The sequence below is a fragment of the Sarcophilus harrisii genome, chromosome 1 (assembly GCF_902635505.1).
Source record: "Sarcophilus harrisii chromosome 1, mSarHar1.11, whole genome shotgun sequence".
Lineage (NCBI taxonomy): Eukaryota > Metazoa > Chordata > Mammalia > Dasyuromorphia > Dasyuridae > Sarcophilus > Sarcophilus harrisii.
Window position 1 is genome coordinate 427,562,376 of NC_045426.1, and position 13,211 is coordinate 427,575,586.

The 13,211-nt window shown below is 40.0% G+C and overlaps 1 protein-coding gene across 5 annotated transcripts in view; it reads right to left on the bottom strand.

Annotated features, from left to right (window-relative positions):
• Positions 1-12,803, bottom strand: part of RNF152 (ring finger protein 152) — a 96,850-nt gene extending 84,047 nt beyond the window's left edge. For 2 of the 5 annotated variants that reach the window (XM_031946163.1, XM_023495938.2), the window contains exon 1: positions 12,687-12,803. The gene's annotated coding sequence lies outside the window, so the exon portion shown is untranslated. Of the gene's footprint in view, positions 1-11,990; positions 12,312-12,331; positions 12,502-12,686 lie in introns of those variants that run through there. The other 3 variants (XM_031946162.1, XM_031946159.1, XM_031946160.1) reach the window with 2 other exon arrangements.
• Positions 12,804-13,211: the final 408 nt, after the last annotated feature.

The following is a 13,211-nucleotide window of genomic DNA, read 5'->3' on the forward strand; positions in this document are numbered from 1 at the left end:
GAGAGGGAAGAAGGGAGAGAGGGAGAAGAAAGGAGAGAGGGAGAAGGGGAAAAGAGAGAAAAAAAATCCCCATTTTACATATGAAGAAACTGAGGTAGACAAAAGTTAAGTGACAAACTACACTTGAACTCATCATTCTGACTCAAATAATCAAGTCCAGTCCTCTATCCCACCTACAAATCAAACAAACAATAAGGACATATATGTAACCTCAGGTGGTACAATAGATGGAGCTTGAGCCCCGCAGTCAGAAAAACCTGACTAGCTTCAGACTCTTATTAACTGTGTGACCATGGACAAGTCACTTAATCCTGTTTGCTTCAGAGTTTCTTCATCTGTAAAATAAACTAGAAAAGCAAATAGCAAATTATTCCAGTATCTTTGCCAAGAAAACCCCAAATGGGATCATGAACAGTCAGACATAACTGACAACAGCAAGCTAAGGGACAAAGAACTTCATTTACCTCTCTTTCTCCAATGCAATACCAGCAAGTATTGTAACTGTGTCATATCATCTTATTAAATGTAAACTCTATGAGGAATGGGACCTGTGTTATCCTATACTTTGTACTTCCCCCAGGTCTAGCACAGTATTCCTGCTCTCTAAACACACCAGAGGCTTTCAATAAATGTTTATCAAATTGATTCTAATAGATTTTTAATTCTTATATGAGAAGGGAAAGACATGTTATTTTTCAATTTTGTAACCCCAATTCCTGCATATGGTCTTGCACATATGCCCTCAATAAGTGCTTATTGAATTGATTCCTTTGGGAAATGACAGAAAAGAACAAGGAAAAGACAACAGCAAAAAACTCTTTATTAAAAGGTTCCCAAATCCTAGTTTAAGAATGATTACCTAAAGTGGTTTCTCTAATATACAAGAACCAGAGGGGGTCTGAAAAAAAAAGTCTTTGGGTTGTCATAAGATCAGTCAGGATCCAGAGCTCTGATCTAGGATCAGACCCCCCTCTACTTGTCTTAATTGCCTTCTATTCCATGTAAAACTTCAAATCCATTCTTGAGAGGGACAAAATACCAAAATGTGTTTCCTTTGTCATCTGTTGCATTCATTACTCTTTCAGATGTTCTAATATGACCTGAAACATTCTACAAGAGGATCCTAGATACTAGAGGATGAGAAATGTCTCACCAGACCTGCCTTCAATTAAGCAACTGGTTCACAAGATAATGAAACAGGATGCAGCAACTTTGTTTCTTAACTGAAAGATCTACAGGTAATTCTTGACTCCCCCCACACTCAGAATGAAATGGAAAGAGTTATTTCTTCTAGTGAAGGCAATGAGGCTCTTTTCCCTTGGAATCCTGGGACAATATTCATTCAAAATCCTGGGAGAGTACTGATTGGCATTTTTTCCTTCTTCCCACCTACACCTTGTAAAATCCTGGATTTTTTCAAAGCTCAGTTCAAGTACTACTTCCCAAAGGAAGTCTATCTTGGTCTCCTCAGTTACTAATGCCTTCACCACAGAAATTATTTTGTATACTTTTTCTATTTTTCCTTTCTATGTGTTGTCCTATGGGCAGAGGCTTTTCAATTTATGTATTTAAATTTTCAACATGACAAATATGGAAATATATTTAAAAGAATTGCATATATTTAATCTTTATCAGATTGTTTTCTGTCTTGGGAAGAGAGGAGGTAAGGAGGGAAATCTGGAAACACAAAGTTTTACAAAAATGAAAATTGACAACTATCTGTACATGTATTTGGAAAAATAAAATACTATTGAAAAGTTTTAAAAAAAACTAGAAACAACAAAAAAAATTCTCAATGCCTGGCACATGGAAGATCCTTAATAACTGTTTGTGAAATACATAAAGGAATCTTAAAGAGAAGAGTCCATCTCATTCCATTCATTTTATGGATGATGAAATTAAACCCAAAGAGAAGTGCCTTCACACACAAAAATCAACCAACCAAACAGCATTTTTATTAGGTGCCTACTAAGTGCCAACCATTGTCCTAGGATTTGGATTGTTCTAGGATTCAAGGACAAAAACAAAAGTCAGTATCCTTAAGGAGCTTACATTCTACAGGGTAGACTTGTAGAAAATACAGATAGTAAATAGAATAGACAGAAATCAAACCCAGGTCCAGTATCCTTTCTATTGGACTTACATAGGCCCTTGAACTGAAATTGTTACTCCTATAATCATCTCTCTCTTAGGTTTAGCAGGAATTCTCCTGGAGGTGATCTTAAAAATCTTATTTTCCTCTTCCCATTGGACTCTTAGACCTTGATTTTAAGGTTGCTGCCCTGTTCCCTGAATGGAGACTAGAGAATGTAATAAAGTCCTCATTTAGATTTTTCTACCCATCTTTTTAATGTGATCTCACCTACCAAACAACTGTCACTTTTTGGTGAGTATTATTATGCATGTTAAACTAGGCCCAAAACAGACATTAAAAATGCTAAATTTGAAACTGATGGTTTTTTTGTACATAAAACCATAAAAATTCCAATAAAAACAATCATACATCTCTCTCAAAATGATCAAATACATTTTGGCATGGAGTAAGAAGGAAGAAATAAATATTTATATAGCATATACTGATGTACCAGGAACTGTTAAGTATTTTACAAATATCATATTTGATCCTCACGACAACCCTGTGAAAAGTAGGTACTGTTATTATCTCCATTTTACAACTGAAAAAACTGAGGGAAATAGAGGTTAAGTGACTTATCCAGGTTTGCATAGTTAGTAAATGTCTGAGGCTGTGAATTTGAACTGAGGTCTTCTGGACCTTAGGCCCAAAGTTCTCTTCACTGTGCCATCAAGCTGCATAGTTTTCGTTTCATCCACTAAGACATCAAAGGTTAAGTCACTCCAAATGCCTATATTGAAGCCCCAGATATTATCTGGAAAACTTCTCTCAGATGATTTCATATCCTATGGGGTGCATAATTACATTAACTCTAAGGAGGGAGGAGAATGCCTGTGAAATGTTTTTCTGATGGACTCATACCTCTTTGCAGACTAACTCTAATTGCTTGAAAAACCCTTGGAAAAAGACACTAGCCCTCCTACCCAAAATTAATGTAAATTTCTTTCATTTTATTACCAATGTACTATCATGGGAAATGCCCTACTGAAAAGTTATTCGGTCCATAAGGATTACCTACTTCATATTGGCCAACTCTTACCAAAAAGCCTGAATTTTTCTTCCAGTATTCCCAAAACAATTATTCTCTTTAACACACACTCACACTCTCTCTCTCTCTTTCTCTCTCTCTCTCTTTCTCTCTCTCTCTCTCTCTCTCTCTCTCTCTCTCTCTCTCTCTCTCTCTCTCTCTCTCTCTCTCTCTCTCTCTCTCTCTCTCTCTCTCTCTCTCTCTCTCTCTCCTACACACAGTGATCCCACTAATTAAATACTACTCCATTAAATTTTTTGACATTTCTAATTGTTAGGAAATTCTTCCCTAAACCCAGTCAGAACTTTCAAACCTATCATTTCTATCATTGACCCTAGATCTTCCATTTTATGTAGATTAAGTTTAATCCTTCTTTCACCGCGACAGCCCTTCACATATTTGGAGATAATGATTCAAAATTGCCAGCCCACAAGGTTTCTCTTCTCCAGGCTACATATCCAAAGATCCTTCAACCCACTCTTCATATGACAGTTTCTGTTTCTCCCTTTCCCCCAATCACACTGATTGCCCTTTTTCTGTTGAATTGGAAGATGTCAATTTATCTCTTAAAATATGACACCCAGAGTTTAAAAGAATATGCTATTAGGCAAAGCAGAATGGGACTATCATCTATCCTGTTCTGTAAACTTATTATGGTTCAGTCATTCAATTGTGTTCCAACTCTTCCCAACCCTGTTCTTTTGACATAGGTTCTTTTGACAAAGATATTGGAATGGCTTGCGATTTTCTTTCCCAATTAATTTTACAGATGAGGAAACTGAGGCAAATAGGTTAAGTGATCTGCCCACACTAGCATATCTAGTAAATGTCTGAAAGTCAGATGTGAATTTAAGTCTTCCTGATGCCAGATCCCAAGCTTCAACCCATCTACCTGTCTACTGCTCTATAAATGTCACCTCAGGGACAATGTGGCAAGCACAGCTGCTAGAATTTATGCTAAAGACATCTCTGATGTGAGTTTGAGTCTTACCTCTGACATATACTGGCTAGGTGACCTTCAACATGTCACTTAACTTCTCTATCACTTAGGTAATTCTTGAAAAGAATAAGAACCAATATGCACTGATAGAAGTAATTTCCTCAGTGGGCAGCACCTTCCAATGAAAACACAGGTCTAGACAAGACAGCAGCATTTTTGACAGTTGTCACAACACTGGATCATCCTGTACTTATGTTCCAGAAAAACCCAAGTCTTTTTCACATGAATCTAAATCCATTATTTGTCTATTAATAACAATTGGGTCAGGGCTTAAAATGGCATTTCCTTCTTTACCCAGATTTGTCTTTTTAAAAAAAATATTGTGAACTAACAGAATACGTGACTTTGTACACTTAGAACAAATGTACTTCAAGAACTTCAATCATTTATCAATTGTTCATATATTAAGCATCTGCTGCAGGCCAAGAAATGTATTAGACACCAGGAATTCTTAAGACAATTTCCTGACTAAAGGGGTTTATATTCTACTGAGGAATACAAGATATCCACAGAAACAGATGGAAACTCAATAAATAAATAAATAGTAATTTCTGGGGTAGATGAGGGGCCACTAACAATGGAGAATGGAGAGGTGCTTACTCTCTAAGGGGCCTAGGAGATCTAAGATAAAAAGGTAAAAGGGGAGACTGCTGTAATGGGGGAAGAAACTGTGTAGAGGACAAAAGATAAAGATGTTATGTTGGTCATGGGGATCAGCACACGGGCCAGAATAGCTGGAACATAAGCATGAGGGAGAGTAATGAGTAGTCAAACTGGAAAGATAAGCAATATTCTGACTGTGAAAGACTAAGTGCCAAACAAGAATATCGATTTGTGTGTAAGGAATTATCTGTTCATTATCAATCATTCTTCTCTATGCAGTAAATCAGGTTCTTTATAAGAATATAACACTTTAATATAAGTTTAAATTATGGTATATACTTGAAAATGGTAAAACTCATTTCTCTAAGAATAGTTTCAAATTCAGATTTATTACTACTTCTGATTAGCCTTTTTTCCCCATTTAGTTCAAATTAAGGAAATTTTATTGGATACTATTAAAAAGTGAACATATTGAATATCCAGAAAGGAATTGAAATCACAATGAGCCATCCTAGCATCATCAAAAAACAGGTCACATCAGAGTAGCCTTACTTCCTTTTTTGACAGGGTTACTACACTAGTGGAAGAAGAAATGTGTTGATATAATTCACATGTATTTTAGCAAACATCTGAAAATGGCTGATGCTATTCTTGGGAAAAAGATGATGAGAGTGGGCAAAACAAGTGGGCAAGTATAATTAGATGGATTTAGAACTGGCTAAATGACTGGAACCAAACCATAGTCATTAATGACTCAACTCTTAGTGGTATTCCTCAGGAACCCAGGCTATTTCACACTTTTAATGTACAGATGGGAATAGCATAGCACCTACTATGTGCCAGGTACAATGCTAAGATCTTTTTATAAATATTATCTCATATGATCCTCACAATAACTCTGTGAGGTAGGTGTTATTATTTTCCTTTTACAGTTGAAGAAACAAGCAGAGTTTACATATCATTTTCCCAGGGTCACACAGCTAGTAAATGTCGGAGACCAAATATGAACTCAGGTTTTCCTAACTCAGCCCCAGCTCTCTATTCACTGCATCTCTTAGCTACCTCAGCATAGATGACCAGCACGTTTATCAACTCTGCAAATAATACAAAGCCGTGAGGAATGACTAACATGCTGGGCAGTAGTCTCAGGATCCAAAACACAGTATTGACAGACTACATCATTGGACTAAATTTAATAGTGATAAACATCAACTCTTATATTTGGTTTAAAAGACAGCAACTTCACAAGACCAAAGGGAAAGGCCAAGTGCAGTTTGTCTGAAAAGGGAACTGGGGATTATAGTGAACCATAAGATCAATGTGGAATCAACAGCGCAACATGGCAGCCAAGAAATTTACAATGCTCTAAGGTTACCTTAGAGAATTAGCTTCAAAGAATAAGGAAGTAGATGAACCCACTATTCTGCCATATCCAGATCAGACTACTTTCAGAGTACTGTTTTCAGTTCATAACACCACATTTGAAGGAGGAAATTGATTTATCATAATTATACTTCATATAACATATTTTATATAATAGTAAGAATATAATTATGTATTGTATAAATTGATATAATTAGGTGAGGCAGGCAAGCAGAATGATTAAAAGGCTTCAAATTCATGCCACATTAAGATAGATTAAAAAAGTAAGGATATTGATCCATAAAAAGATAAAGGATGTGGGGTAGAAAGTTGGGGTAGAAAGATAATTTTTTTTCAAGTCTTCAACTGGCTTATTGTGCATAGAAATCAGGTGTCCCTTTCACTTGCTAATCATTTTTACAACATCCCCTAAAAGAAGTATCTCCTCTACTCTTTTCCAGCTCTACATTATATAAAATCATGTTTCTCCATTAGAATGTAAGCCTTTGGAAGGGAGGGACCATCATATCTGTATTTATATTCCCTGGATTTTTATCTAATTGTGCAGAAGTGGGATTAAATCACTCTGCTAGATCCCAAAAGGCAGAATTAGGAAAAGTTATCAAAAGGCAAATTTAAATTTCAGTTAATAAAAGGCTTTCTCAAAAATTAGAGCTATCAAAAATATCATATGCTTTGCTTTAGAAAACAGTAATATTCCTGCTCACTTACATATGTGATCTTTAAGCAAATTCTTGATGTCTGTATATTTCTAATCAAATGGGGACTCATTCAAACATAAATTTGGCCAGATGTTCTTTGAGGTCTCTTACAACTCTGATATGGGGAGGGGATTTAATCCTATAGTTAGAAGTAAATGGTTCATGTTGCAAAAGTTGGCTCACAAGATATTTAGATCTTAGAAGCCTTTTCCCCAATAGAAGCTGTTTAGGTTCAGAAGCTAGTCCAAAAAAGTTTTAACCCATTATAATTTGTGTGGTTGACTTATTTCAGTCATTCTCCGTGATCCAATTTGGGTTTTTTTTTGCCAAAGATACTAGAGTCACTTGCCATTTTGTTCTCCATCGAATTTCACAGATGAGGAACTAAATCAAACAGGGTTAAGTGACTTGGCCAGGATCATAGAGTTAGTGAGTCTGAGGCTACCTTTGAATTCAAGTTCTCCTGACTCCAGGACTGACAATCTATCGTCTTCACTGCCTAAATGCCCCATAATGTATGTTGTGTATATGCAAATCCTACCAGGGGTCCTCAAACTACAGGCCCTCGGGACAGATGCTGCGCTGAGGACGATTATTCCCCTCAACCAGGGCTATGAAGTTTCTTTATTTAAAGGCCCACAAAACAAAGACTTTGTTTTTACTATAGTCGGGCCCTCCAACAGTCTGAGGGACAGTGAACTGGCCCCCCTATTTAAAAAGTTTGAGGACCCCTGTGGCCTAAACAATGTAAATCTACGGAATATGAAAATGTAAGCACAAGGCAAAAAAAAAAGTATTGCAGAGAAAACCAAGGTGCTTTAAATTTCATAGAGAAAAAGATAACCAAGACAAATTAAGCTGTGGCCTAATTCATCTTCACTTGTCCCAAGTAATAGAAAGGTAATAGTCCATCTATTTAGACCACTATCACAAGGAGACTCAAAGTAGAATTTATTACTGATTCTCTAACAGTTACGACTAAAGACACCTAGATCTGAAAAGCTGAAGACACTTGGTATCTCACGATGATACTAGCAAAGGTGATACACCTAAATGTTAGAGAGTGGGTTTTGTGGGAAGAAGATAAATCTTATTAAGTGCTAAGCACTGTGCTAAGAAACTTAGCAGAAAACACCTCCTTGGTGTGGTATGGAATCAAAAGTTTAAGTTCTGTCAGATTCCCCATAACTTTAAGAATGGCAAATGTTCCTACTTACCCTCAACCCCCACACTGTTTACTTTGTTAAATTATACAAAAGTGCCTTTCGTTTCAAAAGTTTCCACTCCTTTAATCAAGCTCAATACTAACAGGAACAGGACAATACTATGAAGAGAAAATGGTGCCAACAGGATAGACTAGTTCCAACAGCCTTGTAAAATGGTTGGGAATAATGTATAATAGAAGAAGGAAATCCTTGGCTTGGAACAACATGAGGAATTCATGTAAACATTGATGGAGTGATTTCTTGTAGTACTTTGTATTCATTCCTTTCACTCCTCTGGAGAATGTTAGGATGGATACCAGATAATCCTTAAAGTTCCTTCCAGCTTTCAATCCCATGACCCAACTCTAATTTGTACCATCATTATTTGTACATGTTTTAGTTTTCCAATTAAGCTGTAAGCTCCAAGCAAAGATTCTATAGAGTTATCTCTATAACCATCACAGCAGCATCCTTACTAGGCACTTAATAAATTGTTTGTTGACTTGAACTTAATTTAGCCCAAGGTCCCAATGAATAATTCAAGGACAAGGAAAAGAACACCCAACAATGGAACAGTTATTTCTAAAAAGAGTAAGCCAGTTCCCTGTTAAATGAAGTATGTTCAAGTAGAGTCTGAATGACCACCTGTCAGTGACATTACAGATGGGGGCTGAAATTGGGACTAAATGCTCCCTGAGATCTCTTCCAACATTAAGTGTCTATGAACCTGTACTGAACTATAAAATCAGTTACACACACAAAAAACAAAATGACAAACATTAAATAATGTTCTTTTAAAAAAGCTCACCCCTGTATACAACTGCAACATATCATCCTATTTTATCACTGCACAAAATTTAAAACTTCAAGTTGTTCTGTGCATATCCATGTACTTGGATATGAACTTAAATGCGTAGACAGCCTTCTCCCCATGTGGATTTTTGTTTGTGCTGAATTTTTTTTAAGTTTTTGAAAACCACACCCTGTGCTTCTATTACATTATGACCCTTCCCATTATTCTGTTCATTTCTTTTTCTTTGAGACAGTACACACCCTGTAATATTGCTGACATTAACATTACTGGTCAAAAAGACTGCTATTCTAGAATTCTTTTTACCAATCACAAAATTTCAAAACCTTGGTTTTTGTTTCAAGAGTGACTAGATAATTTAATTTCCCATTTTAATTTTTAACACCTTGAACAAAAGACAAACAATAATATGATGGATTGCTTCAACAAAAGAAAGAAAATTCAACAAATATACTACAAGTAAGTTGCATAGTCTTTTACATGTGACCTAAAATTTATTCTTCAAAGATTCAAAGAAAATTAGCAACAGATAAGTGTGACAATCACAGCATAATACCACAGATAACATGATTGGAGAATCCTTTTCAATCATTACAGAAAATATTAAATATAATTAAAACATCTGACGTAACCATTCAACCTCCAGTCTACCTGTATAGGTTAGATAACAATGTTCTAAGAAAGAACCAGTGGTCACAATTCTAAGGAGGTTACATTTTCCCCTTTGATATCTATGAAGATAACCCACAATCTAGTTAAATTGCAAAGGAATCACAATTATCCTTGGAAAGAGAAAAGACTGAAGAGAAGAAATCATGAGTCAAATTTCTGAAGAACCAGTGACCTACAGAAAAAATGCAGAATAAAGAGTACACTAGTTCATAGCCGTATAAATGGAAACTTTATTAAAACCTTGGTTTCTTTTGTTCTACAATAAGACAGCTCTCTCCTCCACAACCTCAGCAACTTATTGCATTCACATCTATGACACTGTGAGCAGTCACAATAAGGTGGGAGGTGGTGAGAATTATTTTAGTAAATAATCCTACTATGAGTCCTGGGAGGAAGGATGTGAGGGAGAATAGATTCTTGGAATGACACCTTTTCAAATGTCAGCTTCAGAAGACAAAGCTAAATTTTATTATTGTAGATGGATAACTTAGTATATGTTGAATTTCTATCTTCTGATAAATTGTCTATGGATAGATTATATCAAAATTGCAAAGGGGGTTAAAAGAAAATCATGCAACCCAAAAGTCACCCAGCCTGGAATTAACATTTCAAAAGAGACATTGAAAGTCACTAGCATATCCCTACTATGAGGATGGGTATCTTCTCAACCTCCAACATCCATATCCTACCTTCACATAGGTAGAAATTATTTGATGCAGTTAGAAATACAGCCCAGACAGATCTGTGTAATCGCGTGCCCCCACAAGGATCCAAAGATATCCATGTGGCTACTAAGAGTCTTTGGGGTTACCTGAATCTGTCATTGCATCCCTTTTACATTTGGTATTTTGCTGGCAAGAGGCTGACAAGCAGGAAGCACAATTGTGACAGAGCTTTGTTCTGCCTGCAGTGAATTACATGCAGTAAGGGTTAGAGACACTAGCAGCAGACAGAAAAAGAAATCAAAGAAAGCATCCTTTCAAGCCAGTCGGTCATATTTGGTTCTGGGGGGGGGGGTATACTGGAGAGTAGTTAGGATCTGAAGTGAGGAGGGACAGGGATTTTACATTTTCTAGGTGCCTCTGTTAAAAAAAAAAAATTACTACCACCCCATATCATCTCTGCAGTTTCTCCTGGCTCCCAAATTTTCTCTTTTAAGCAAGTATGGTGCTCCAAACAACAACAAAAGATGGGGGGAGCAAGGGCAGGGTAAGGGACTACTACCCTGAGACTAATAGATACTGAAGACCTAGACCTAGCTAATGCGTTCATATGAATAGACTAAAATCTATGCCACCCACATAGACGCACACAAACTACCGCTGCATTTCCAGGCACCGTTTTTTCTCTTCTTAGTCCCAGAGATGATCCTCCCCATTCCCATCCCTCCTAGCCACTTCTTTTTCGTTTCTTTCTTTGGTTATTGGTTTTAATTTCCCAGGCCACCAGGTCTTTGGAAACACTGTACCACTGCCCCCAGGCAGGAAACAGGCAAAGCATCCTTGGCTAACTGCAATGTTTTCCACAAGCCCTAGCTTGCTCTTTGTCCTGCTACTTGCCCTTTCAGAAGAAACCACCTCACCCTAATCAAACGGGATTGGCCACAAGAAAGCCCTCAAAACATCTGTCCCTTCTGCCTTGGATCTGGAGAAAGGAGATAAGGACAGAGCTAGAGCTAGGTACACCGATGGCTAACTTCTTCCTTGGGGGAGGGGGAAGAGGGTGGGTTTTTTTGGTTTTTTGGGTTTTTTTGCCCTGGGAAAAGGCGGTAAAGAATTGAAGGATTGGTCAAGAGGGAGCGTTGCCTATAAGCCCACCCGCAGTAGCTGCACACACCCCCATGCACCCAGAGGCACACAGTCAGTTCCTCAATTTGACCAGAGCTCCAGGGGGCATCCGAGGACTCCAGGAACAGACATCGACACTAGGCGATTTTCCCCCCTCCCCCTAACACCTCAGTCATCATGCTAAAATTCAATCCAGCCAATACTTATTAAAAACCTCAATTCTCAGCAGACCACCCTATCCATCCCCCTCCTCCGTAAATGCTTCACACAGCCAGAAACTGCCTCCCTTTGCACCTCAGTCCTCTACCAATGAGCCAGGCAGCAGGGTACCCAGTACCCACAATTGAAAAAAAGAAACACTCACTCACTCTCTCTCTTCCCTCTTTTCTTCTCTCTGTCTCGCTCTCTCCCTCTTTTTCTCTTTTCTTTTCCTCCCTCCTCTCTCTCTCTTTCTCCCTCTCCCTCTCCCTCTCTTTCTCTTCAAATAAATAAAGCACATCTGCACCAGCCTGTAAAACGCTGCCAGCTTTTTGGACTTCTCAGATTTTTGGAAAATCAGACACCCCACCCTACATTTCCATGCACTCACCCTCTCTCTACGAGTCCGGGGGGCCTAGGAAGAGAGGAAGGTGGAAGAAAGCGGGAAGACAAAACGAGACTCACTGACCTTTCCTTTTAGCCTTGTCGGGGTCTGCCTTCAACAAGCAACGGCGGCGACCGTAGCAGCAGCAGTAGCATCCCTAGGTTGTCCCAATTTGTCCCGCGCCCGCCGCTCACTCACCGGGTCTGTCTCCCTCTCCTTCACACGCGCGCGCGCACACACACACGGATACAGACACACAGACACACGCTGGAACTCCCCACGAGCGGCTCCTGCCGCTGAGCGGAACAGAGCGGAGGGGCCGGCCGGGCAGCACCGGCGGAGAAGCTGGAGTAGCCGCGGGCTCCGTCAGAGCCGCCCGCCCGCCGCCCGCCCGCCGTGGGTCCGCTCCTGCAGCCCGCACCTACCGGGTCCTCCAGGCAACGTCCTTCGACCCCTACTCCGCGCCTGGCCCCTAACACGCCGCCGCTGCTTTCTGTTTTCGTGCCTGCCCAAATTGGGGCTAGACCTTTTTGTGGCACTCTGGAGCGCGCACACACACCCAGACCCACGGCCGGAGCAGACAGCGGCGGCAGGAGCGCCCCTCCTCCCCGGGCCCGCCCCCCGCCCCGGACTCCGCCTTCTTCTCACTCCTCACCACCCCGCCGCCCCGCAATGTCCGTGGGTCAGTCCGGCTGTCCCCCCTCCAAGCGGCGGGCAGCTCTGACCACGGCGAACGCCCACCCTTCCCCTCTCCCGCCCCTTTCTCCCCAGCGGCCCAACCTCGTCCCCAGCGCCGGGGGTTTTCCTCCACCGCCGTCGGAGGAGCCCCAGCTGGAGCCGGACCCTGGAGGGAGTCAGGTGTGAAGAGCAGAAAGCCAGAGCTGCTCCGCGGAGAGGAGGGCGGAGCCATGCAAGAGGCCGGAGACTCGGGGGGCGGGGGGCGGGGGGGAGAGGAGGAGGAGCTTGGTTTATCACGTTCCCAGAAACTGGCCTCGCGCCACGCCAGGTCTACTCTGTTTTGGCCGCCCCCAAAATTTCTCACAAAAGGATTAGGACCGGGGCCCTTTGTGGAGTGCAACTGAGAGATCCTGAAAGAAAGAGGATCCTTCTGTCTGGGGCACTCAGGGCTTCCAGTTTTCCGTGTCAGTGGGTACATAAACACATCTGATTTCAGGGGATGGCCAAAGTATAGGGATAAAATCTCTCCATTATTTCCCTCCCACCCCATTCCCAGGCTTGTAAATCTTATCTTGCTACCAAAAAAAAAAAAAAAGAATCTACCCTATACAGATGAAATGGCTAGTG